This window comes from Ranitomeya variabilis, chromosome 3, assembly GCF_051348905.1.
Source record: "Ranitomeya variabilis isolate aRanVar5 chromosome 3, aRanVar5.hap1, whole genome shotgun sequence".
Classification (NCBI taxonomy): Eukaryota; Metazoa; Chordata; class Amphibia; order Anura; family Dendrobatidae; genus Ranitomeya; species Ranitomeya variabilis.
Window position 1 is genome coordinate 739,596,320 of NC_135234.1, and position 25,480 is coordinate 739,621,799.

General features: G+C 45.3%; 1 protein-coding gene across 1 annotated transcript in view; it reads right to left on the minus strand.

The window, feature by feature from the left end:
• The window catches only part of PGR (progesterone receptor), a 138,676-nt gene that overhangs the window by 50,516 nt on the left and 62,680 nt on the right, over window positions 1-25,480 (minus strand). The gene's annotated exons all lie outside the window — the stretch shown is intronic.

The window sequence follows — 25,480 nt, forward strand, 5'->3', positions numbered from 1 at the left end:
AATACAGGAACCAGGATCATAGGACAAGAGCACAACAGATTAGCTCTGATTTCAACGATGCCAGGCATTGAACTGAAGGTCCAGGGAGCTTATATAGCAACGCCCCTGAACTAACGGCCCAGGTGAGGATATAGGAAAAGACAGAAGCTCCAGAGTCAAATCACTAATGACCACTAGAGGGAGCAAAAAGCAAAATCACAACACCTATCCCTCTTAGGGGTATTGATGCTACGCCATTAGCAGAAAATAAACCGCAGTATTGGACACAGGTTACCATGTGCATGACTCCTGAACACCGCGAGGTGATACGTTTTCTCGTTCTACATAAGATGCATGATTTGGTTGTTTTGGGGCTGCCATGGTTACAGACCCATAATCCAGTCCTTGACTGGAAGGCTATGTCAGTGTCTAGTTGGGGCTGTCGTGGTATTCATGAGGATTCCCTGCCTGTGTCTATTGCTTCTTCTACGCCTTCGGAGGTTCCGGAGTATTTGTCTGACTATCAGGATGTCTTTAGCGAGTCCAGGTCCAGTGCATTGCCTCCTCATAGGGAATGTGACTGTGCAATAGATTTGATTCCAGGCAGTAAATTTCCTAAGGGAAGACTGTTTAATCTGTCGATACCTGAACATACCGCTATGCGTTCATATATCAAGGAGTCTCTGGAGAAAGGACACATCCGTCCGTCTTCTTCCCCTCTTGGTGCGGGATTCTTTTTTGTGGCTAAAAAGGACGGATCTTTGAGGCCTTGTATTGACTATCGGCTTTTAAATAAGATCACTGTCAAATTTCAGTATCCTTTGCCGCTGTTGTCTGACTTGTTTGCCCGGATTAAAGGTGCCAAGTGGTTTACCAAGATAGACCTTCGTGGTGCGTACAACCTTGTGCGCATTAAGCAAGGGGATGAATGGAAAACCGCATTCAATACGCCCGAAGGTCATTTTGAGTACTTGGTGATGCCTTTTGGGCTCTCTAATGCCCCTTCAGTTTTTCAGTCCTTTATGCATGACATTTTCCGGAACTATCTGGATAAATTTTTGATCGTTTATCTGGATGATATTCTGGTTTTTTCTGATAATTGGGACTCGCATGTGGAGCAGGTCAGGATGGTCTTTAAAATTTTGCGTGAAAATTCTTTGTTTGTCAAGGGCTCAAAGTGTCTTTTTGGTGTACAGAAGGTTCCCTTTTTGGGGTTCATTTTTTCCCCTTCTGCTGTGGAGATGGACCCAGTCAAGTTCCGAGCTATTCTTGATTGGACTCAGCCCTCGTCAGTTAGGAGTCTTCAGAAGTTCTTGGGTTTCGCTAACTTCTACCGTCGTTTTATCGCTAACTTTTCTAGCATTGTGAAACCTTTGACGGATATGACCAAGAAGGGCTCCGATGTGGTTAATTGGGCTCCTGCTGCCGTGGAGGCTTTCCAGGAGTTGAAACGTCGGTTTACTTCGGCGCCTGTTTTGTGCCAGCCTGATGTCTCGCTTCCCTTTCAGGTTGAGGTGGATGCTTCAGAGATTGGAGCAGGGGCCGTTTTGTCGCAGAGAGGCCCTGGTTGCTCTGTTATGAGACCTTGCGCCTTTTTCTCTAGGAAGTTTTCGCCTGCGGAGCGGAATTATGATGTCGGCAATCGGGAGTTGCTGGCCATGAAGTGGGCATTTGAGGAGTGGCGTCATTGGCTCGAGGGTGCTAAGCATCGTGTGGTGGTCTTGACTGATCACAAAAATCTGATGTATCTCGAGTCTGCTAAACGCCTGAATCCTAGACAGGCCCGCTGGTCATTGTTTTTCTCCCGTTTTGACTTTGTTGTCTCGTATTTACCAGGTTCAAAAAATGTGAAGGCCGATGCTCTTTCCAGGAGCTTTGTGCCTGATGCTCCTGGAGTCGCTGAACCTGTTGGTATTCTTAAGGATGGTATTATCTTGTCAGCTATTTCTCCAGATCTGCGACGTGTGTTGCAGAGATTTCAGGCTGATAGGCCTGATTCTTGTCCACCTGACAGACTGTTTGTGCCTGATAAGTGGACCAGCAGAGTCATTTCCGAGGTTCATTCCTCGGTGTTGGCAGGTCACCCAGGAATTTTTGGCACCAGAGATCTGGTGGCCAGATCCTTTTGGTGGCCTTCCTTGTCTAGGGATGTGCGGTCATTTGTACAGTCCTGTGGGACTTGTGCTCGAGCTAAGCCTTGCTGTTCTCGTGCCAGCGGGTTGCTCTTGCCCTTGCCTGTCCCTAAGAGACCTTGGACACATATCTCCATGGATTTCATTTCTGATCTTCCGGTGTCTCAAGGCATGTCTGTTATCTGGGTGATTGTTGTGAAATTGGATTTTGGGCTCCCCCGGTGGCCACTGGTGGAATTGAACTGGTGTGCATCATCCTCTCTGTTCACCTGTTTCCATCAGGATGTGGGAGTCGCTATTTAGCCTTGCTCCTCTGTCACTTCCATGCCGGTCAACATTGTAATCAGAAGCCTTTCTGTGCATGTTCCTGCTTCTAGACAACTCCCAGCTAAGTTGGACTTTAGTCCTTGTTTGTTTTTGCATTTTGTTCCAGTTCACAGCTGTAGTTTCGTTTCTGTGTCTGGAAAGCTCTTGTGATCTGAAATTGCCACTCTGATGTTATGAGTTAATACTAGAGTCTTAAAGTAATTTCAGGATGGTGTTTTGATAGTGCTTTTAGCTGACCATGAAAGTGTCCTTTCTGTCTTCCTGCTATTTAGTAAGCGGACCTCAATTTTGCTAAACCTATTTTCATACTACGTTTGTCATTTCATCTAAAATCACCGCCAATATTTGTGGGGGCCTCTGTCTGCCTTTTGGGGAATTTTCTCTAGAGGTGAGCCAGGACTATATTTTCCTCTGCCAGGATTAGTTAGTCCTCCGGCCGGCGCTGGGCGTCTAGGGATAAAACGCAGGCTACGCTACCCGGCTACTGTTAGTTGTGCGGCAGGTTTAGTTCATGGTCAGTTTAGTTTCCATCCTTCCAAGAGCTAGTTCTATGTTTGCTGGGCTATGTTCTCTTGCCATTGAGAACCATAACAGTTTGACCGGCCAAAAAGGGTTAAATTAATTGACAGAGAAAGGAGAGATAAGAGAAGTCTGCTGAATATTTTTTTTTTTTTTTTTCCTTCAGTTCTGAGTGTGCTTGTAATTGAATCTCTTGCAAGTCTGCCTATGTTGCAGCCTTTCTCTCTCTCTCTCCTTCTAATCCTGGAATGGCTCTGTGTTCACCTGTGTAAAATGGATATTCAGAGTTTAGCTGCAGGTTTGAATAATCTTACCACGAAAGTTCAAGATTTACAAGATTTTGTTGTTCATGTTCCTATATCTGAACCTAGAATTCCTTTGCCTGAATTTTTCTCGGGGAATAGATCTTGCTTTCAAAATTTCAAAAATAATTGCAAGTTGTTTTTGTCCCTGAAATCTCGCTCTGCTGGAGATCCTGCTCAGCAGGTCAGGATTGTGATTTCCTTGCTCCGGGGCGACCCTCAGGATTGGGCTTTTGCATTGGCTCCAGGGGATCCTGCGTTGCTCAATGTGGATGCGTTTTTTCTGGCCTTAGGGTTGCTTTATGAGGAACCTCAGTTAGAACTTCAGGCGGAAAAGGCCTTGTTGTCCCTATCTCAGGGGCAAGACGAAGCTGAAATATACTGCCAGAAATTCCGTAAATGGGCTGTGCTTACTCAGTGGAATGAGTGCGCCCTGGCGGCGAATTTCAGAGAGGGTCTCTCTGATGCCATTAAGGATGTTATGGTGGGGTTCCCTGTGCCTGCGGGTCTGAATGAGTCCATGACAATGGCTATCCAGATCGATAGGCGTCTGCGGGAGCGCAAACCTGTGCACCATTTGGCGGTGTCTACTGAGAAGACGCCAGAGAATATGCAATGTGATAGAATTCTGTCCAGAAGTGAACGGCAGAATTTTAGACGAAAAAATGGGTTGTGCTTCTATTGCGGTGATTCAACTCATGTTATATCAGCATGCTCTAAGCGTACTAAGAAGCTTGATAAGTCTGTTTCAATTGGCACTTTACAGTCTAAGTTTATTCTATCTGTGACCCTGATTTGTTCTTTATCATCTATTACCGCGGATGCCTATGTCGACTCTGGCGCCGCTTTGAGTCTTATGGATTGGTCCTTTGCCAAACGCTGTGGGTATGATTTGGAGCCTCTTGAAACTCCTATACCCCTGAAGGGGATTGACTCCACCCCATTGGCTAGCAATAAACCACAATACTGGACACAAGTAACTATGCGGATTAATCCGGATCACCAGGAGATTATTCGCTTTCTTGTGCTGTATAACCTACATGATGTGTTGGTGCTTGGATTGCCATGGCTGCAATCTCATAACCCAGTCCTTGACTGGAAAGCTATGTCTGTGTTAAGCTGGGGATGTAAGGGGACGCATGGGGACGTACCTGTGGTTTCCATTTCATCATCTATTCCCTCTGAGATTCCTGAATTCTTGACTGAATATCGTGACGTTTTTGAAGAACCTAAGCTTGGTTCATTACCTCCGCACCGGGAGTGCGATTGTGCCATAGATTTGATTCCGGGTAGTAAATACCCTAAGGGTCGTTTATTTAATCTGTCTGTGCCTGAACATGCTGCTATGCGAGAATATATAAAGGAGTCCTTGGAAAAGGGACATATTCGTCCTTCGTCATCTCCCTTAGGAGCCGGTTTTTTCTTTGTGGCTAAGAAAGATGGCTCTTTGAGGCCGTGCATTGATTATCGGCTTTTGAATAAGATCACGGTTAAATATCAATATCCGTTGCCACTACTGACTGATTTGTTTGCTCGCATAAAGGGGGCCAAGTGGTTCTCTAAGATAGATCTCCGTGGGGCGTATAATTTGGTGCGAATTAAGCAGGGGGATGAGTGGAAAACCGCATTTAATACGCCCGAGGGCCACTTTGAGTATTTGGTGATGCCTTTTGGTCTTTCAAATGCCCCTTCAGTCTTTCAGTCCTTTATGCATGACATTTTCCGTGATTATTTGGATAAATTTATGATTGTGTATCTGGATGATATTTTGATTTTTTCGGATGACTGGGACTCTCATGTCCAGCAGGTCAGGAGGGTTTTTCAGGTTTTGCGGTCTAATTCCTTGTGTGTGAAGGGTTCTAAGTGCGTTTTTGGGGTTCAAAAGATTTCCTTTTTGGGATATATTTTTTCCCCCTCTTCCATCGAGATGGATCCTGTCAAGGTTCAGGCTATTTGTGATTGGACGCAACCCTCTTCTCTTAAGAGTCTTCAGAAATTTTTGGGCTTTGCTAACTTTTATCGTCGATTTATTGCTGGTTTTTCTGATGTTTTTAGACCATTGACTGATTTGACTAAGAAGGGTGCTGATGTTGCTGATTGGTCCCCTGCTGCTGTGGAGGCCTTTCGGGAGCTTAAGCGCCGCTTTTCTTCCGCCCCTGTGCTGCGTCAGCCTGATGTTGCTCTTCCTTTTCAGGTTGAGGTCGACGCTTCTGAAATCGGAGCTGGGGCGGTTTTGTCGCAGAGAAGTTCCGATTGCTCCGTGATGAGACCTTGTGCTTTTTTCTCACGTAAATTTTCGCCCGCCGAGCGGAATTATGATGTTGGGAATCGGGAGCTTTTGGCCATGAAGTGGGCTTTTGAGGAGTGGCGTCATTGGCTTGAGGGGGCTAGACATCAGGTGGTGGTATTGACTGACCACAAAAATCTAATTTATCTTGAGTCCGCCAGACGCCTGAATCCTAGACAGGCGCGCTGGTCGTTGTTTTTCTCTCGGTTTAATTTTGTGGTGTCCTACCTGCCGGGTTCTAAGAATGTTAAGGCGGATGCCCTTTCTAGGAGTTTTGAGCCTGACTCCCCTGGTAATTCTGAACCTACAGGTATCCTTAAGGATGGAGTGATATTGTCTGCCGTTTCTCCAGACCTGCGGCGGGCCTTGCAGGAGTTTCAGGCGGATAGACCTGATCGTTGCCCACCTGGTAGACTGTTTGTTCCTGATGATTGGACCAGTAAAGTCATTTCTGAGGTTCATTCTTCTGCGTTGGCAGGTCATCCTGGAATCTTTGGTACCAGGGATTTGGTGGCAAGGTCCTTCTGGTGGCCTTCCCTGTCTCGAGATGTGCGAGGCTTCGTGCAGTCTTGTGACGTTTGTGCTCGGGCCAAGCCTTGTTGTTCTCGGGCTAGTGGATTGTTGTTGCCCTTGCCTATCCCGAAGAGGCCCTGGACGCACATCTCGATGGATTTTATTTCGGATCTTCCTGTTTCTCAGAAGATGTCTGTCATCTGGGTGGTGTGTGATCGTTTCTCTAAGATGGTCCATTTGGTTCCCCTGCCTAAGTTGCCTTCTTCTTCCGAGTTGGTTCCTCTGTTTTTTCAAAATGTGGTCCGATTGCATGGTATTCCGGAGAATATCGTTTCTGACAGAGGTACCCAATTCGTGTCTAGATTTTGGCGAGCATTCTGTGCTAGGATGGGCATAGATTTGTCTTTCTCGTCTGCTTTCCATTCTCAGACTAATGGCCAGACCGAGCGGACGAATCAGACCTTGGAGACATATTTGAGGTGTTTTGTGTCTGCAGATCAGGATGATTGGGTTGCTTTTTTGCCTTTAGCGGAGTTTGCCCTCAATAATCGGGCCAGCTCTGCCACCTTGGTGTCTCCCTTTTTCTGTAATTCGGGGTTTAATCCTCGATTTTCTTCTGGTCAGGTGGAATCTTCGGATTGTCCTGGAGTGGATGCTGTGGTGGAGAGGTTGCATCAGATTTGGGGGCAGGTAGTGGACAATTTGAAGTTGTCCCAGGAGAAGACTCAGCTTTTTGCCAACCGCCGGCGTCGGGTTGGTCCTCGGCTTTGTGTTGGGGACTTGGTGTGGTTGTCTTCTCGTTTTGTCCCTATGAGGGTTTCTTCTCCCAAGTTTAAGCCTCGGTTCATCGGCCCGTACAAGATATTGGAGATTCTTAACCCTGTGTCCTTCCGTTTGGACCTCCCTGCATCTTTTTCTATTCATAATGTTTTTCATCGGTCATTATTGCGCAGGTATGAGGTACCGGTTGTGCCTTCCGTTGAGCCTCCTGCTCCGGTGTTGGTTGAGGGCGAGTTGGAGTACGTTGTGGAAAAAATCTTGGACTCCCGTGTTTCCAGACGGAAACTCCAGTATCTGGTCAAATGGAAGGGATACGGTCAGGAGGATAATTCTTGGGTGACTGCCTCTGATGTTCATGCCTCCGATTTGGTCCGTGCCTTTCATAGGGCTCATCCTGATCGCCCTGGTGGTTCTGGTGAGGGTTCGGTGCCCCCTCCTTGAGGGGGGGGTACTGTTGTGAAATTGGATTTTGGGCTCCCCCGGTGGCCACTGGTGGAATTGAACTGGTGTGCATCATCCTCTCTGTTCACCTGTTTCCATCAGGATGTGGGAGTCGCTATTTAGCCTTGCTCCTCTGTCACTTCCATGCCGGTCAACATTGTAATCAGAAGCCTTTCTGTGCATGTTCCTGCTTCTAGACAACTCCCAGCTAAGTTGGACTTTAGTCCTTGTTTGTTTTTGCATTTTGTTCCAGTTCACAGCTGTAGTTTCGTTTCTGTGTCTGGAAAGCTCTTGTGATCTGAAATTGCCACTCTGATGTTATGAGTTAATACTAGAGTCTTAAAGTAATTTCAGGATGGTGTTTTGATAGTGCTTTTAGCTGACCATGAAAGTGTCCTTTCTGTCTTCCTGCTATTTAGTAAGCGGACCTCAATTTTGCTAAACCTATTTTCATACTACGTTTGTCATTTCATCTAAAATCACCGCCAATATTTGTGGGGGCCTCTGTCTGCCTTTTGGGGAATTTTCTCTAGAGGTGAGCCAGGACTATATTTTCCTCTGCCAGGATTAGTTAGTCCTCCGGCCGGCGCTGGGCGTCTAGGGATAAAACGCAGGCTACGCTACCCGGCTACTGTTAGTTGTGCGGCAGGTTTAGTTCATGGTCAGTTTAGTTTCCATCCTTCCAAGAGCTAGTTCTATGTTTGCTGGGCTATGTTCTCTTGCCATTGAGAACCATAACAGGTGATATGTGATCGCTTCTCCAAGATGGTCCATTTGGTTCCTTTGCCTAAGCTGCCTTCCTCTTCCGATCTGGTTCCTGTGTTTTTCCAGAACGTGGTTCGTTTGCACGGCATCCCTGAGAATATTGTGTCAGACAGAGGATCCCAGTTCGTTTCCAGATTCTGGCGATCCTTTTGTAGTAGGATGGGCATTGACTTGTCGTTTTCGTCTGCTTTCCATCCTCAGACTAATGGACAGACGGAGCGAACTAATCAGACTTTGGAGGCTTATTTGAGGTGTTTTGTCTCTGCTGATCAGGACGATTGGGTGACCTTCTTGCCGTTAGCTGAGTTTGCCCTTAATAATCAGGCTAGTTCCGCCACCTTGGTTTCGCCGTTTTTCTGCAACTCTGGTTTCCACCCTCGTTTTTCTTCGGGTCATGTGGAACCTTCTGACTGCCCTGGGGTGGATTCTGTGGTGGATAGGTTGCAGTGGATCTGGAATCTTGTGGTGGACAACTTGAAGTTGTCACAGGAGAGGGCTCAGCGCTTTGCCAACCGCCGCCGCGGTGTGGGTCCCCGACTACGTGTTGGGGATTTGGTGTGGCTTTCTTCCCGCTTTGTTCCTATGAAGGTTTCCTCTCCCAAATTTAAACCTCGTTTTATTGGTCCTTACAAGATATTGGAAATTCTTAATCCTGTATCCTTTCGCCTGGATCTACCTGTGTCGTTTGCTATCCACAACGTGTTTCATAGGTCCTTGTTGCGGCGGTACGTTGTGCCTGTGGTTCCTTCTGCTGAGCCTCCTGCTCCGGTGTTGGTTGAGGGCGAGTTGGAGTACGTGGTGGAGAAGATCTTGGATTCTCGTCTCTCCAGGCGGAGGCTTCAGTACCTGGTCAAGTGGAAGGGCTATGGTCAGGAGGATAATTCCTGGGTTGTTGCCTCTGATGTTCATGCTGCCGATCTGGTTCGTGCCTTTCATTTGGCTCGTCCTGATCGGCCTGGGGGCTCTGGTGAGGGTTCGGTGGCCCCTCCTCAAGGGGGGGGGTACTGTTGTGAATTCTGTTCTTGAACTCCCTCCTGTGGTCATGAATGGTATTTCGGCGAGTTCTGTCCATGGACTCCCTCTGGTGGCTGTGAGTGGAGCTGCTGGTTCTGAGGTTCCTTCTCCAGCTGACCTCATTTAGTTCTAGGCTGGCTGCTCTATTTAACTCCACTCAGATCGTTACTTGATGCCAGCTGTCAATGTTCTAGTACTGGTTCAGTTCTCTCTTGGATCTTGCAGATGACCTGTCTACTCCAGCAAAAGCTAAGTCCTTGCTAGTTAAATTGTTTATCTCTGTTTTCTGTCCAGCTTGCTATCATGATTTTGCCAAGCTAGCTGGAAGCTCTGGGATGCAGAGTGGCACCTCCGCACCGTGAGTCGGTGCGGGGGTCTCTTTTGCACACTCTGCGTGGTTTTTATAGTTTTTTGTGCTGACCGCAAAGTTGCCTTTTCTATCCTCAGTCTGTTTAGTTAAGTCCGGCCTCCTTTGCTGAAACCTATTTCATTCCTGTGTTTGTGACTTCCATCTTAACTCACAGTTAATATTTGTGGGGGGCTGCCTGTTCTTTGGGGAATTTCTCTGAGGCAAGGTAGGCTTTATTTTCTATCTTTAGGGGTAGTTAGCTCTTAGGCTGTGAAGAGGCATCTAGGCAGAGTCAGGTACGCTCCACGGCTATTTCTAGTTGTTGTGACAGGATTAGGGGTTGCGGTCAGCAGAGCTCCCACTTCCCAGAGCTGGTCCTGTATTACTAGTTTGCTCATCAGTTTATTCCTAGTGCTCCTAACCACCAGGTCACCATAACATGTATTATACTATATGGAGGCCTATGGGGAGTGCAGTATACTATATGAAGGCCTATAGGGTGTGCATTATGCTATATGGAGGCCTATGGGGAGTGCATTATACTATATGGAGACCTATGGGGAGTGCATTATGCTATATGGAGGCCTATGGGGAGGGCATTATACTATATTGAGGACTATGGGGAGAGCATTATACTTTATTGAGAACTATCTGGTGTATTATGCTATATGGAAGCTATATAGGGGGCCATCATACACTGTGGAGATTACAGTGACGGAGCCATCATACAGTGTTGTAGCCATTAGTTTGGGGAATACTAAGGGGTCAGTATATATACAGTGAGGGTGCAATATACTGTGTATAAGAGAGCATCATACTGTGTATAGGGGAGCTGTACAGGAGGGAGACACTTGTGACATTATTAAATGTAAAGTGGGCATTTATTGTTATAGGGGAACTCGGGTTACTGTGACTATCAAAGGGGCACACAGGGCATTATTACTTTCTAGGGGGCAAAATATGGGCACTGTTTTCTTTGGCACTTGCACCCAGCATTACTACATTATAGGGGGTTGCTTTAGAATTTAGAAGGCACAGAGTACCACACAGTAGGTGCAGTAATAGGGTCACATACGGCAGCAGCGGCTCAGTATTGGGGTATCAGGGGCAGTAATAGGGGCACATACGACAGCAGCGGCTCAGTATTGGAGTATCAGCAGGATGAGGAGTTTGTGCAGGTTGGGAATAATCCCATTGGGGACAGTGCTGAAAATATGAGAAGTGAAATGTGTCTTTGTTGTATTCTCTGCAGCCGAGTCCTGGCTGGAAGAAGTTGTCATGTCGGTCTGGGCCAGATGGAAAAGACCGGTAAAGTGAATGATTCCATCAGAAAGAACGTCAGCTGTAAGTCACCATCTATAACTGTGCTGTGATCTCTTATACAGTATGTTCTGTAGGGCTGGTATCTACCACTGACCATATGGCGGTAATATCTATGTTGGTCATTATATAAAGATTATCTTGAGTAACAGTGCCGTCATCTGCTGAGGTTCTCCTCCACTATTAGGGGGCGTCACCCAGTTGTAATCAAGGTTAACCAGGTTAGGGGCCCACTCAAAACTTCGCCCCCCTGAACCAAAATCATAGCTACGTCTCTGGGAGGTGAAGTAGGATAAGGACGGCGACAGTGAGTACACTGGTGTCTCTGCCGGAGGAGAGGGACAGAGGGCAGGGACGCCGGCGCTGCGGCAGAGTGGCTGAAAATCATGTTAGAGGCATGTCCTGGCCATAGTGTTGCCACTGCCATATCCCAAATTGGAGAGATGGGGATTCCAGGCAAACTACAAAATCTTTAGGAAAAGTATATTGACCGGCCAAATACATTATGGACCATAACATTATTTTATCATAATTGATAATGCGCCTTCAGTTTTCAATTTTAAAGCCTATTATACAATTAACTGCAAAGCACGTAATCCAATAATTAGCAGAACTTGTTTTATCCTCCAAGGTAATTACAGCTAATGCATGTGCCCCTGTTGTGACTAATGCTTAACTTCAAGATAATTATGGTTTTAATTCCCTTAGTCTGATGTTTTAATCTTTACTGACGCTTACCACTCAATAATATAATATCTGCCATAAAAGATTATAAACGCTACAGAAGTTAATAAAAATGTGAACTCCTTATTAACCAGGACTGTTTGGGTCTTAAAAGAAATCTGTCAGCAGGTTTTTGACACCTAATCAGAGAGCAGCATAATGTAGAGACAGAGACCCTGATTCCAGGGATGTGTCACTTACTGGGCTGCCTGGGGTAGTTTTGAAAAAAATCACTGTTTTATCATCAGGAGATTATCACTATAGAGCTAGTAAACCTGCTGCCATGTTGTCCTCCATATTCATCAGCTCTGTAAAACCCCGCCCACAACACTGATTGGCTGCTTTCCTTGTACACTGTGCAAAGGCAGAATACGGCCAAAGAAAGCAGCCAATCAGTGGTGTGGGCCAGAGGCGTATCTGGGGGGGCAGCCGGGGCATGTGCCCTGGACGCAGCCGGCAGGGGGGGCACTCAGGATGACTAATGTGGCGGTCCGCAGCGTCTCCCCCAGCGGCTGCATTCTGCCGCCCCCGGACTGAGAGTCGGCTGTTCTCTGTGCCGACTGTCAAGCTGACAGCCGGCACAGAGAAGCTGTAGCGTGGCCGTGCTTCCTCTCACTCAGACAGCAGCGCCGCTGGATGATGTAATCATTCAGCGGCCGGCTGTGCCAGAGAGAGGAAGCTGCCAATGGAGATGCTGCAGCAGAACAATGTGTGTGTGTGTGTGTGTGCGGTGTGTGTGTGTAGCGCTGCAGGGGAACGTGCAGAGAGGTGAATGGTGCTGTGTGTGTCTGTGTGTTTGTAGGGGGAGGAGAGGGCAATGATGGGGCAGACGGCGAGAAAGCAATCATGGGGTGAGGAAATGATGGATGTGGTGGAAAGGGCAATAATGGGGTGGCGGGGAAGGAGGAAATGATGGAGGTGGTGGAATGGGCAATGATGGGGTGGTGGGAGAAGGCAATGATGGAGTTGGGAGAGAATGATGGTGGTAATGGAAAAGACAATGATGGGAGTGGTGGGGAAGGAGGAAATGAATGGGGGTGGTGGAGGAGAAGGCTGTGTTGGAGAGGGCAATGTTGGGGTGGTAGGGGAGAAATCAATGATGGATGTGGTGGAAAGGGCAATGATGGGGTGATGGGGAGAATGCAATGATGGTGGTGATGGAAAGGACAATAGTGGTGGTGGTGAAAAGGGCAATAATGGGGGTGGCGGGGAGGAGGAAATGATGGAGGTGGTGGAAAGGGCAATGATGGGTGGTGGGAAAAAGCAATGATGGAGGCAGTGGAAAGAACAATGATGGGGTGGTGGAAACGACAATGATGGTGGTGGTGGAAAGGGCAATAATTGGGGTGGGGGCAGAAATGTTCGAGGTGGTGGAATGGGCAATGATGGGGTGGGGAGAGGAGAGGACAATAATGGGATGTGTGGGGAGAATTTGAGTGAGGATGGGGGCTTTATTATGTGTGGGGAGAATTGGAGTGGGGATGGGGATTTATTGTGTGGGGAGATTTGGAGTGGAGATGGGGGAATTATTGCGTGTGGGAAGATTTGGAGTGGGGATGGAGCGCTTTAATGTGTGGGGGAGATTTGAGGACACAAAATGAAGAGCAAAGGGGGAGATGGGGGCATGTATGAGGAAAAAGTACAGAGGAATGGGGGGCATGTATGAGGAAACAGTATGGGGGAATAAGGGAATGTATGAGGAAACAGTATGGGGGAATGGGGGCAAGTATGAGGAAACAGTATGGGGAAATGAGGGCATATACGAGGAAACAGTATTGGGGAATGAGGGCATGTATGAGGAAACAGTATGGGTGGATGGGTGCAGACAGTATGGGGAGCAAACAGGGGAAAGCATGCGGACACAGTATGAGTAGCGATGTGAAAAATGTATGTGGACAGAGTACGGGGAGTGAAGGTGATGGGATGTGGCCAGACACAGAATGGGGAGTCAGGGGAGCAGCCAGTATAGAAAGTGAGGGGGTAAATATATGAGGAGACAGTATGATGAACAGGGGGATGTGAGAGGAAACAGTATGAGAGAGGGAGGGGAATAGTGTGAGGAGACAGTATGGGGGGAGAAAAGTGAGTGGGCACAGAATAGAAACTGAGCAGTAGTGGTGTAGCATGCGGGGACAGTGTAAGGGCACAGCCAGGAGGGGACAGTATACCAAAGAGGGGGGAGTGTGATGAGAGAGTACAGTATAAATACTGGGCCCTGTAGGGGGGACACAGTATGAGAGGACAATGTGAAGAGGGGGGCGGTATGGAAAGGAGGGGTCAGAGCATGTACCATAAGAGGGACAGTGTGGAGGTCATATTTTGTGCAGACAATATAGTGAGGGCCAATTTTTTATTCAGGAGCATTATAATGATACTTGTGTCTTTAAGGGCATCATGTGGAGATTTTCTGAAAAAGACCGAAGAATAATCTATTATTATTGTTTGAATATCTAAGAAAACGTACGGTAAATCAATTTTTCTGTTTTTATGTAATCTATATGCAAGTAAATTTTATTTATGCTAAATAATATTTTTTTTTTTACTTTTTGTGGTCATTTAGTTTTTTTGCTTATCTTTTTATTTAATTGTTACAGATTTCTTTTTTGATTTTATAAAACCCATTCAATTAATAAAATAATGTTATGGGATCAGAACATTCAAAATTTATACATGTCCTTATATAAAAACAGGTCGCCCACTTACACCTGATTGTCAACCTATTGCTTGGAAACACCAGATTAATTACACCTTCAAATTTTCTGCTAATCCTAAAGGTTCACAAACTTTTGCCACTCACAGACATGAGATATTGGAATATTTTCCACAGTAAAAGAAAATGAAAAAGTCTAATATTGTTTGATTTATTTCTCTTTTTCTTTAGACTTGTGTGAAAATGAGTTTTAGGTCAAATTTATGCAGAAATATGGAAAACTCTAAAGGGTTTAAAAACTTTTAGGCAACACTGTTCATGCTCAGATTTGGATCAACTTGTTACAGTACGCCTCCTCCAAAATCTTTTCACCATAAATGAGTTGACGTGTAGCTTGTGATTGGATATACAGTTGAAACCAGAAGTTTAAATTACATACACTATATAAAATGTGTTACACCCGGTTCTGGCGCTGCCCCCAGTTCTGGTCCCTCACCCGCTCCTGCTCCCGAGGCTGCCCCTGTACCTCTGCGAGGTCCCTGTCTGGATCCTCGCTCTCTGTCTGTTCCTCAGTGTCCTGCTGCTGCTTCTCTCTCCCCCACTTCCTGGCACACTGCTAGCAGGCCTCCAGGGAGAGTGCTTAGGATGCACACGCTTACCTCCAGTTTCATAAAGGGACAGCGCGCATTTTTTTGAAACTTCCAATTAACCAGCGCACTGATTACTAATTCTGGCCCCTCCGCCATAGGGAGGGTGCCAGAGCAACGAGTATCTACTCTTGCTATTTCCGGTTCTGTCTGCGCTGTTATAGCATTCCGTTTTGCATTCTGCTTATACTGTTTGTTTCCTCAGAATATCAGTGACCAGTGGTTCGGCTATCCTAAGACGATACCTGTACCTTTATACTCAAGTGCCATCCCGTTCCGCCACTCGTCATCTGAACCCCTGGACTACGCTAAAGGTGCTGGAGCCAGCTTCCTCCCATCTACCTGGAATATGACTTCCCTCACCAGAGCCAGCTTCGTATCTCATACCCGGTGTCCGCCGGTCAGCTCCTTCAAATCTGTTTATCTGTTTGTCCCACTGGGACAGCTGCCACGTGTCCGGGGTCTAACTGGAGGTAGAACCCGTATCCCCCAGGTATTCCATCTGGTCCTGTTCGAGGGATCTTAATACGGATACCTGGGGCTCACTAGTTATGCCCCCTTCGGAGCCCCCAGGACCGAGGTCCCGAGGTTCCACTCCAAAAATAAAAGACAAATGTGAACTTCATCACCTGTGCCTCCGCTTCCATTCATTACAAAATGCATGTTTTTCTCAATATCTGACATGAAATCAGAATAATCCTTTCTTGCTTTAAGTCAACTAGGATTACAATAATTATTAAAGTTTGCCAAATGCCAGAATAAATGAGAGATTGAGAATGTTTTAAAGGCATTTTTATTACTGCAAAATCAAAAGTTTACATACACTAAGATTACTATGCCTTTAAACAATCCTGGACTGCCCGTATGCTGACATGTGTTTGGAAGCTTCTGATTTTGTTTTTTTGGCAACATCTGAGTTAATTAGAGACACACCTGTGAATGTATTTTAATGCACACCTGAAACACATTGCTTCTTTGTGTAGCATCATGGAAAAGTCTAAAGAAATCAACTAATATATCAGTAAAAGAATTGTAGATTTGCACAAGTCTGGCTCATCCTTGGCTACAATTTCAAGATACCTAAAGGTGCCTCGTTCATCTGTACAAACAATTATATGCAAGCACAAACAAGATGGGACTGTCCAGCCATCGTACCGCTCAGGAAGGAGACGGGTTCTCTGTCCCAGAGATGAACGTAATTTGGTCCGACATATGCATATCAACCCAACGACAAAAGCAAAACAAATTGTGAAAATGATGGCGGAAGCTGAAAGATTGTGTCACTATCCACAGTGACATGAGTACTGTATCAACATGGGCTGAAAGGCCACTCTGCCAGGAAGAAGCCATTACTCCAAAAGAAACACAAAAAAGACAGATTAACGTTAGCAAATGCCCACAGGAACAAAGACCTTAATTTTTAGAGACATGTCCTGTGGTTTGATGAAACTAAAATTGAACTGTTTGGGCATAATAACCATTGTTACTTTTGGAAGAAAAAGGAAGAAGCCTGGAAGCCTAAGAAAACCATCCCTACTGTGAAACATGGGGGTGGCAGCATCATGTTGTTGGGTTGTTTTACTGCAGGAGGGACTGGAGTACTTCACAAAATAGATGATATAATGAGAAAAGAAGATTATGTGGCAATACTGAAGCAACATTTCAACACATTAGCCAGGAAGTTAAAGCTTGGGCGGAAATGGGTCTTCCAAATGGACAATGACACTAAGCATACTGCCAGAATGGTAACAAAGTGGCTTAAGGATAACAAAGTCAATATTTTGGAGCAGCCATCACAAAGCTGTGATCAATCCTATTGAAAATTTATGGGAAAAGCTGAAAAGGCTGGTGAGAGCAAGGCGACCTACAAACCTGGATCAGTTACACCTGTTCTGTCAGGAGGAATGGGCCCAAATTCCGACCAACTATTGTGAGAAGCTTGTGGAAGGAGATCCAAAAACGTTTTACCCAAGTCATTCAGTTTAAGGGCAATGGTACCAAATACTAATGAAATGTATGTAAACTTTTGACTTTACAGTAAGTAATAAAAATGCCTTAAAACATTCTCTCTCTCATTATTCTGGCACTTGAAAGTGGCTTCTTCACTAGGACTAAGTCCCAAAACGTCATATTTTCTACTGCGTCTACAGGAGTCCAATTAGAAAACTAAGAAGAGCGGTTTTGTGCCAAAAATTGCTGGACATACAATTTTTTTCTGAGCCACCATGAGGTTTACAAAATCCTCAGAGAAAAATACTTTGAAAAAGTCTATTTCTGTGAGGCTGGTGGTGTCAAATTTGATTCTTGCTTGCTCCACAATATCAGAATTCAGTGGCTTATAATCATCAAGGGGTCAGGGCCATACGGGGTCAGTAACGGTGGGTGCTGGTCCAGTTTATGTCCTGGGGCATGAATTCCGCTGGATTCTGTATGAAAAAAATAAGTGAATTGTGAATGCTTCCATTATAATACGGAAGCATCATATGGCAGCATACAGAGTGCGCCGTATGATGCAGTTTCGTGAACAGTGGGATTTTTTATGACTAAGTGACAAAATAAGGAGTGATGTCACAAGTCTGAGTCTTGGGACCGAAGGTAGCGTTCGTTTCCCCTTTTCTATAGTAGGGATCGCTGCCACTTGCGATGAAATCGGACTAATGCAATCTGATTACAACTGCTTGAGGCTGGACTTGTGCACCCATGGTCTCCTTACAATTCGCTGAAAGTCGATAAGAGCTAGATCTAAGCCAGAACATGGCTCCCATAGACTTGCATTGAGAACCTGTGACCGTTACCTCTAACGTCTGGTCAATTAGAAGTTGTGGTCACGACTCACGAGATGACGGTGTGGGATGAAGGAGGTGCTGGGAACAGATGAAGACGGCAGCTGGTAAGTAGAAGACTAAGGGCAGGGAACTTAGTGGTACCTCTCCAGAGGTGAAGTAAAAAAAATGCTGGAATGGTGCTTTAAGACTCTTGGCTGAGCAACACCCCAAATTTTTCCACGTTCTCCGCAGTATTTCTACAAGGCTGATTATTTCAGAAAAATGCAAAAAACACTGCAAGTACTGGAGACAAAATTATCTTCTGCTTCCACTTATTATTCATTTCTCGGTTGATGTTTAATTTGTGGACAAACGTCAGAGTCACAGTTATTATAACTGAACACAACCAATGTATGATCCATCACAGCGACGTCTCCACTAACGATGATTTCTGCATCCCATTTACATACCTATAACTGATATCACACATCTATCAGCAGACGCCATATGGATGTTTTTTCTTCCAGCGCCTCATAAACTAAAATGATAAACTAACATTTTCCAGCCAGTATCTCCAGGTCACGCTGCCCTGGATTTCGACTTCTGGTAACTGAGCTCATGAACAATTTGCCATAAACTTCATAAATAAATCAACTAAAAGAAAAAATATTGCACATTGTAATTCAATGTATCATCCCCTACAATGGTCGTTCTCCGACACTAAAGGGTCTGATGTGTAGGTGGATAGATAATATTACAATATTTATGGATGCGTCTTCACAGTAAAGTGGATGATGGAAAACTTTTTTATTTTGCTCTGAAGTCTGGAGGAAACTAGGCTGCTTGACCATTACATCCTGCAACTTGCCATTATCTGCCCATACTGTCGTTGGTCTTGAATGAAACTGATTGATTTTACAGTATAGGTTTTCTGTGCACATGAAATGCAGGCACCTGTAATATTTCATATTATTTTCAACTTTTAAAGGGGATCTGTCACCAGATTTCACAATATAAACTACATAAATTATTAAATTGGTCTATTAGACCTGGTGAGACTAGTGTACTTACTGTTAAAAATCCATTTCAGAATGGTGCTTACTTGTTATATAAAAGGTTATACTCAAGATCCACCCATCTAGCCTGATGAAAAGCTCCTCAGCGTCCTCCTCTCTGCTGCTGTTAAATCTCTGATTGAAAACTCATCAGTTAAATATCCTCCCATCTACACTGACTGACAACTCCTTAATATCCCTCCCCCTTGCTGCTGAATCTCCTTCCGCCAAGCCTGATTTATGGTACCTCAATGCTCCTCCTCTCCGATGCTGCTCCTAAATCTGATTGAAAGCTCATCAGTGTCTCTTCTCTCTCTGCTTCTGACTATCCACCCACCTACCCTGACTGACTGTTCCTCAGTGTCCCTCCTCCCTGCTGCTGAGTCTCCACCCACCTAGCCTGACTGACAGCTCTGCAGTGTCCCTCATCCCTGCTGCTGCTGAATAAACACCCACCAACCCTGACAGACTGCTCCTCAGTGTCCCTCCTCCCTGCTGCTGAGTCTCCACTCACCTAGCCTGACTGACAGCTCTGCAGTGTCCCTCCTCCCTGCTGCTGCTGAATATCTACCCACCTAGCCTGACTGACAGCTCTGCAGTGTCCCTCCTCCCTGCTGCTGCTGAATATCTACCCACCTAGCCTGACTGACAGCTCCGCAGTGTCCCTCCTCCCTGCTGCTCAGTCTCCACCCACTTAGCCTGATTGACAGCTCCTCAGTGTCCCTCCTCCCTGCTGCTGCTGAATCTCCACCCATTTAGCTTAATTGAAAGATCCTATGTGTCCTCCTCCCTGCTGCTGCTGAATACACTCCTTCCTTGTCTGATTAACAGCTCCTCAATGTCCTCCTCCCTGCTAAATCTATTCTCGCCTAATTTGTTGGAAAGCTCCTCAATGCCCTCCTCCCTGCTGCTGAATATCCTCCCTCCTAATCTGATTGACAGCTCCTCAATGTCCCTTCTTCCTGCTGCTGAATCTCCTTCCACCAAACCTGAATGATAGTGCCTCAATGCTCCTCATCCTCGCTGCTGCTGAATCTCTTATTGAAAGTTCATCGGTGTACCTCCTCCCCGTTTGAATCTCCAACCACCTAGCCTGATTTAAAACTCTTTAGTATCCACCTCCCTGCGGTTTCTGACTCTCTCCTACCTTATCTGATTAACAGCTCCTCAATATGCATCCTTTCTGTTGCTGCTGAATCTCTACCCATCTTGCCCCATTACAGCTCCTTAGTGTCTCCACCTTGCTTCTCCTGAAATCTCACACTGCTCGGTACAAGCTGCAGCTTTCAGTCAGGCAGGGTGGTCGGAGACTGAATACACTCAGGCTTATGAGCTCTGTCACTCTTTGGCTGGACTGATAAAATGCTCATTTAAATATCAGGAACATACAGCCATTCTGAAATGAATTTCAAAGTAAGTACCATAGCCTCATCAGGTCTAAGAGATCTGTGAATGTGGTTTTTATTGTGAAACCTGGTGACAGATCTGCTTTAATATATATATAGATGAACTCCGGCACTCATGTGTTCTTTAGACGAAAAGTATATTCCTCTGGCAAAAGAAGTATTTTTGAGCAAAAAAAGAATTTATTTAAAGTTCCAAAATCTATAATATAATGCTGGGAGCGTCACTCTGTCCGAAGCCTTTATAGACTGCGCAAACGCAAGCGCCGGCGCAGTATGGACCCCACAGAGTGACGCTCTCAGGAGATCGCGGTATGCATAAGCACTGAACGCACACCGCAATCTCCAACGGAGAAGCAGGGACGAGCCAGGAGGGTGAGTATGCAATATTCACCTGTCCCGTTCCAGTGATGCGCGCTGCTCCATCCTCCACATCCTCTGCCTGTGACGTTCAGGTCAGAGGGCGCGATGACGCGCTTAATGCGCGCCGCCCTCTGACTGAACAGTCACAGCCAGAGGACCCGGAAGACGGAGCGGCACGCAGCAGTGGATCAGGGCCAGGTGACTATAGCAAGTGTCGGGGGCCTGAGCTAGCGGCGACTCCGGCACCTGACCCCCACAGCGCGCCGGTGTCCCCGCCTGCTCAGGCCCCCCAGCACTCAGCGCCCAGCGACGATAGGTGAGTATGTTTTTTTTTTTTTTTATTGCAGCAGCATACAGGGCATATAATACTATGGAGCATTTTATGGGGGCCATCAACCTTTAAGGAGCAGCATATGAGGCATATACTATGGAGCATCTTATAGGGGCCATCAACCATAATGGAGCAGCATATGAGGCATATACCATGGAGCATCTTATGGGGGCCATCAACCTTTATGGAGCAGCGTATGGGGCATATGGATGGGAGCAGCAAATTACAGAACGGTGGCGCAGGATGGGAGCAGCACATGACAGAACTGTGGCGCAGGATGGGAGCAGCACATGACAGAATAGGGCAGCACATGACAGAACGGGGGTGCGGGATGGCAGCAGCACATGACAGAACGAGGGCGCAGGATGGCAGCAGCACATGACAGAACGGGGGCGCAGGATGGGAGCAGCACATGACAGGATGGGGGCGCAGGATGGAAGCAGCAAATGACAGAATGGAGGCGCAGGATGGAAGCAGCACATGTCAGAATGGGGGTGCAGGATGGGAGCAGCACATGACAGAATGGGGCCACAGGATGGGTGCAGCACATGACAGAACTGGGGCGTAGGGTGGGAGCAGTACATGACAGAATGGGGGCTCAAGATGGGAGCAGCGCATGACAGCATGGGGCACAGGATGGGAGCAGCACATGACAGAATGGGGGCGCAGGATGGCAGCAGCACATGACAGAATCGGGGCTCAGGATGGGAGCAGCACATGACAGAACGGGGGTGCAGGATGGGAGCAGCACATGACAGAACGGGGAAGCAGGATGGCAGCAGCACATTACAGGATGGGAGCAGCACATGACAGGATGGGGGCACAAGATAGGAGCAGCCATGGCAGGATAAGGGCGCAGGATGGGAGCAGCACGTGACAGGATGGGGGTGCAGGATGAGAGCAGCACATGAAAGGATGGAGCGCAGGATGGGAGCAGCACATGACAGCATGTGGGTGCAGGATGCAAGCACTACATGACAGGATGAGGGCACAGGATGGGAGCAGCACATAACAGCATGGGGGCGCAGGATGGGAGCACATGACAGAATGAGGGCTCAGGAAGAGAGTAGCACATGACAGGATGGGGGCGCATGATGGTAGCAGCACATGACAGGATTGGGGTGGAGTATGGGAGCAACACATACCAGGATGGAGACCATATACCAATATAAATGCTCGTCACCCGGGCGTAGAATGGATTCAATAGTTAGTAATGTATTAATCAGAATAGGACGGTAAGTACAGACATCAATATTTACAACGTTTCGGCTAGCATGCCTTTTTCAAGTTAAATCCGTTTCTGCAAGACAAAATGCAACTATTATCATAATATAGATAATTTTTCAAAGAAAATCAATCAGACCGTCTGGTCAACATTAACTATAACACTATATATTGTGACAAAAGCGAAGTGCAAGTGGCATGAAAGGAAGACATCCCTAATAGAATGAAGTCTGAACCAAGCAAGAGGAACACCAGTATGGTATCGGATGTGTGATTAATGAGGTGCAAAAGGAAAAAATATATATATATACAGTATATAGAAAAAATATATATAGAAAAAATATATTTAAAGAAAAATACGGAAAAATTTATAGAAATTTTTTTTTATAGAAAAAAGGAAAAAGGAAACACAGAAAAAAAGATACAAAAGAAAAACAGGAAAAAAGCAAAAAGGTACTTCACTGTGAAATGTGGTCTTCAAAAGGTAAGTAATCCCACAAAATCAAGGTGGAGATATATTCCTGTGTCAGAAAGTGCAATACAATGAGCGTAGTACATGTAGCTGCAGCATTAGTGTGCCAAATAGAAAAGCCATAGGATACCTATAATAGTCCAGGTAGGAGTGTCCGGCAAGGGGCCTCCAGGCGGCGTAGGCGAAGCAGATTCCGGATAGCAGTGCTGGTCGGTGCTCGTATGTAAAACAAATGGAGAGCGCGTGCTCTTTATGTGCATGGTGGCCGTGTTAAGCGAAGGTCTTCTGGGTTTCGGTCCATTAGGAAAAGAGAGATGTGCGCTTGCGTGAGCCGACGGCAGCCGAATACTGTCGGAAAAAGCCGACTAGCGGTAAGAGAAAAGTGCGCATGCTTCGTGGCTTTGTGAAGATAGATAGGCTTTATCTCGCTTCTGCACCTGCGTGCTGATGAAAAAAGAGAAAAACAGACATTGTGAATGAGGAAGTATATATAAGAGAAGTACCAATAAGAATGAAATGTATGAAGCTATATAAAAATAATAATAATAGTGATAAACATTATCGGCAGAACCATTTAGACATAGAGACAAAAAGACAAATCTCTATGTACTTGCATATATCCATAGACATAAAATTTACCAATATACTCCTGTAGTAGGAACCCAAGGAAAGAGGTATTATAGAATATCAGAATTATTAATATAAGCTTTTAATATGAAATTCTAATATGAAATTTTAATATCTTTAATACAAAATTTTAATATGAAATGTCATACTCCTTATTAAGACCTAGTGGAGTGAGGGTCTGGAGGGTGTAGATCCAAAAGGGCTCCCGTTCCTTTAGTCTCTTGACCCGATCTCCACCTCTTCTCATGATTGGCACACAGTCAATAACTTGATATTTTAATTGGGCAATATTATGATTATTCTGTTGAAAATGCACTGGAATGGGGAGAAGGGTGCATCCGCATCTAATAGTGGATTTGTGTTGAGAAATGCGATCTCGGATATGCTGGGTGGTCTCACCCACATATCCGAGACCGCATGGACACTTTATGAGATAAATCACGTAAGAAGAGTCACATGTGAAATGTCCTTTGATTGGATACCTATGTCCTGAGTGGGGATGTGTAAATGAATCACCCTTTGAAATATTTGAACATTGTAGGCAATTCAAGCATGGGAAAGTCCCGTTACGGGGAGTAGACAGAAACTTTTGTTTTAATTCTTTATTGGACTGGCCCACATCTGCTCTCACCAAGTGATTTCTGATATTTTGACACCTTTTATTGCAAAGAATGGGTTTGTTATGAAATTCCGGAACTGAAGGATATGCACTCTGTAGGATATTCCAGTGTCTCAAAATGCATTGGTTAATCTGGAAATTAAAAGGATGAAACGTGTTGACAAAAGCCAACCTAGGTGCTTTTTTGTAGATGTATCCTGTGTTTGACTTCTAGAGCACAAAACCTTATTTGGGTATGCCCTATTGCTGAATTTAGTGTCCATCTCAGCATGCCTTTTATAGTGGGTGTCAAAATCAGAGACAATTCGGTTAATTCTGTCATGTTGTGATTTTGGGAGCACTTTTTTATATGCTGTGGATGACAGCTGGTATATAACAAAAGACTGTTTCTGTCCGTAGGTTTGGTGTATAAATCAGTCTCAATGTTGCCATTTTTAAACATAACGGTGGTATCTAAAAAATTGATGGAATGATAATCGTGCTGGATTGAAAATGATAATCCAGGTATATAGGAATTGAGATCATTAAAGAAGACTAGGAGATTCTCATCATTCCCTGTCCAGATGAAAAAGACATCATCAATATAACGCCTCCAGTACATAACATGTGAGATAGACATAGGATGTGGATATACATATGAGGTTTCAAAATGATCCATGTAGATGTTGGCATATAGGGGTGCTAGATTGGACCCCATAGCCATACCTTTGATCTGTAAAAAGAACTTATTCTCAAAAAGAAAAAAAATTTTGGTCAATATCAGCGTAAGTAGGTCTCTACAGAAATGTAGTTAATCATTAGAGAAACTGGTTTGTTTAGAAAGAAACAAAGTAGCAAGAAAATGGATGGTATCCTTTAGATAAGATTTAATAAGAGGGACAAGTGGAGACAGATTTTTTTCTAATGTAATTGCTAAGGGTGATAAAATAGAATTAGTGGAAGCCACTATTGGACGTCCTGGGGGTCTCTGCAAGTTTTTGTGAATTTTTGGGAGAGTGTAAAACACTGGGATTACCGGATGTTTGTTAATTAAGAATTCCCCCAGTTTCTCATCAATTGTTCCTAATTGTTGGTAATGTGTCACCAGTTTTTTAATTTCTTTTGCTATATTAAATGTTGGATTATTGGGTATTGGTAAGTATGTGCTGGTATCACTCAATTGTGTATATTTCTTCCATATAATATGCCTTATCTAGAATCACTATGGAGCCCCCCTTATCAGCGGGTTTAATAACTAATTCTTTTTTGGTTTTAGGTGATTGTAAGGATCTATATTCCTCATTGGTAAGGTTATGTTTAATTTGTAATTGACCTCTTTCTATAGATTCCAGCATAGTTTTAATGTCTCTTTGTACAAAATCAATATATGTTTCTATAGGATGGTATACTTAAGGTGGTTGGAAAGAGCTAGGGATACGAAGATTCAACGTTTTTAGAGCAAAGGATGTCCGTGATGATTGTTCTATTGAGGGATTTACTGGTAGCTGATTAGAAAAATGGGCCTCCAACCTTAATGTTCTAAAGAAACGATGTAGATCTTGGTCAACTTGAAAGGTGTGGAAACGTGGTACAGGACAAAAAGTTAGTCCTTTCTGTAGGAGCATCATTTCTGAGGGGGACAAACAGTATGATGAAATATTGTAGACAATGTTTGTAGAGGTTTCTGTACTTGTGATCTTGTTGTGATCTTGTGTTGGTCTGGACCAATGTCTCCTCGTCCTCCGCGTCTTCCTCTTGATGGCCGTATCTGGCGTTGCTCTAAAAAAGTTGAACGTGAGGTGCCGAAGTCGCTATCCGAGCTGGTGGACATAGGACTGTATCCTCGCCTTGTAAACCTGCAGTTTCTGAAGGAGCCTGTAGATTGCCATCGATA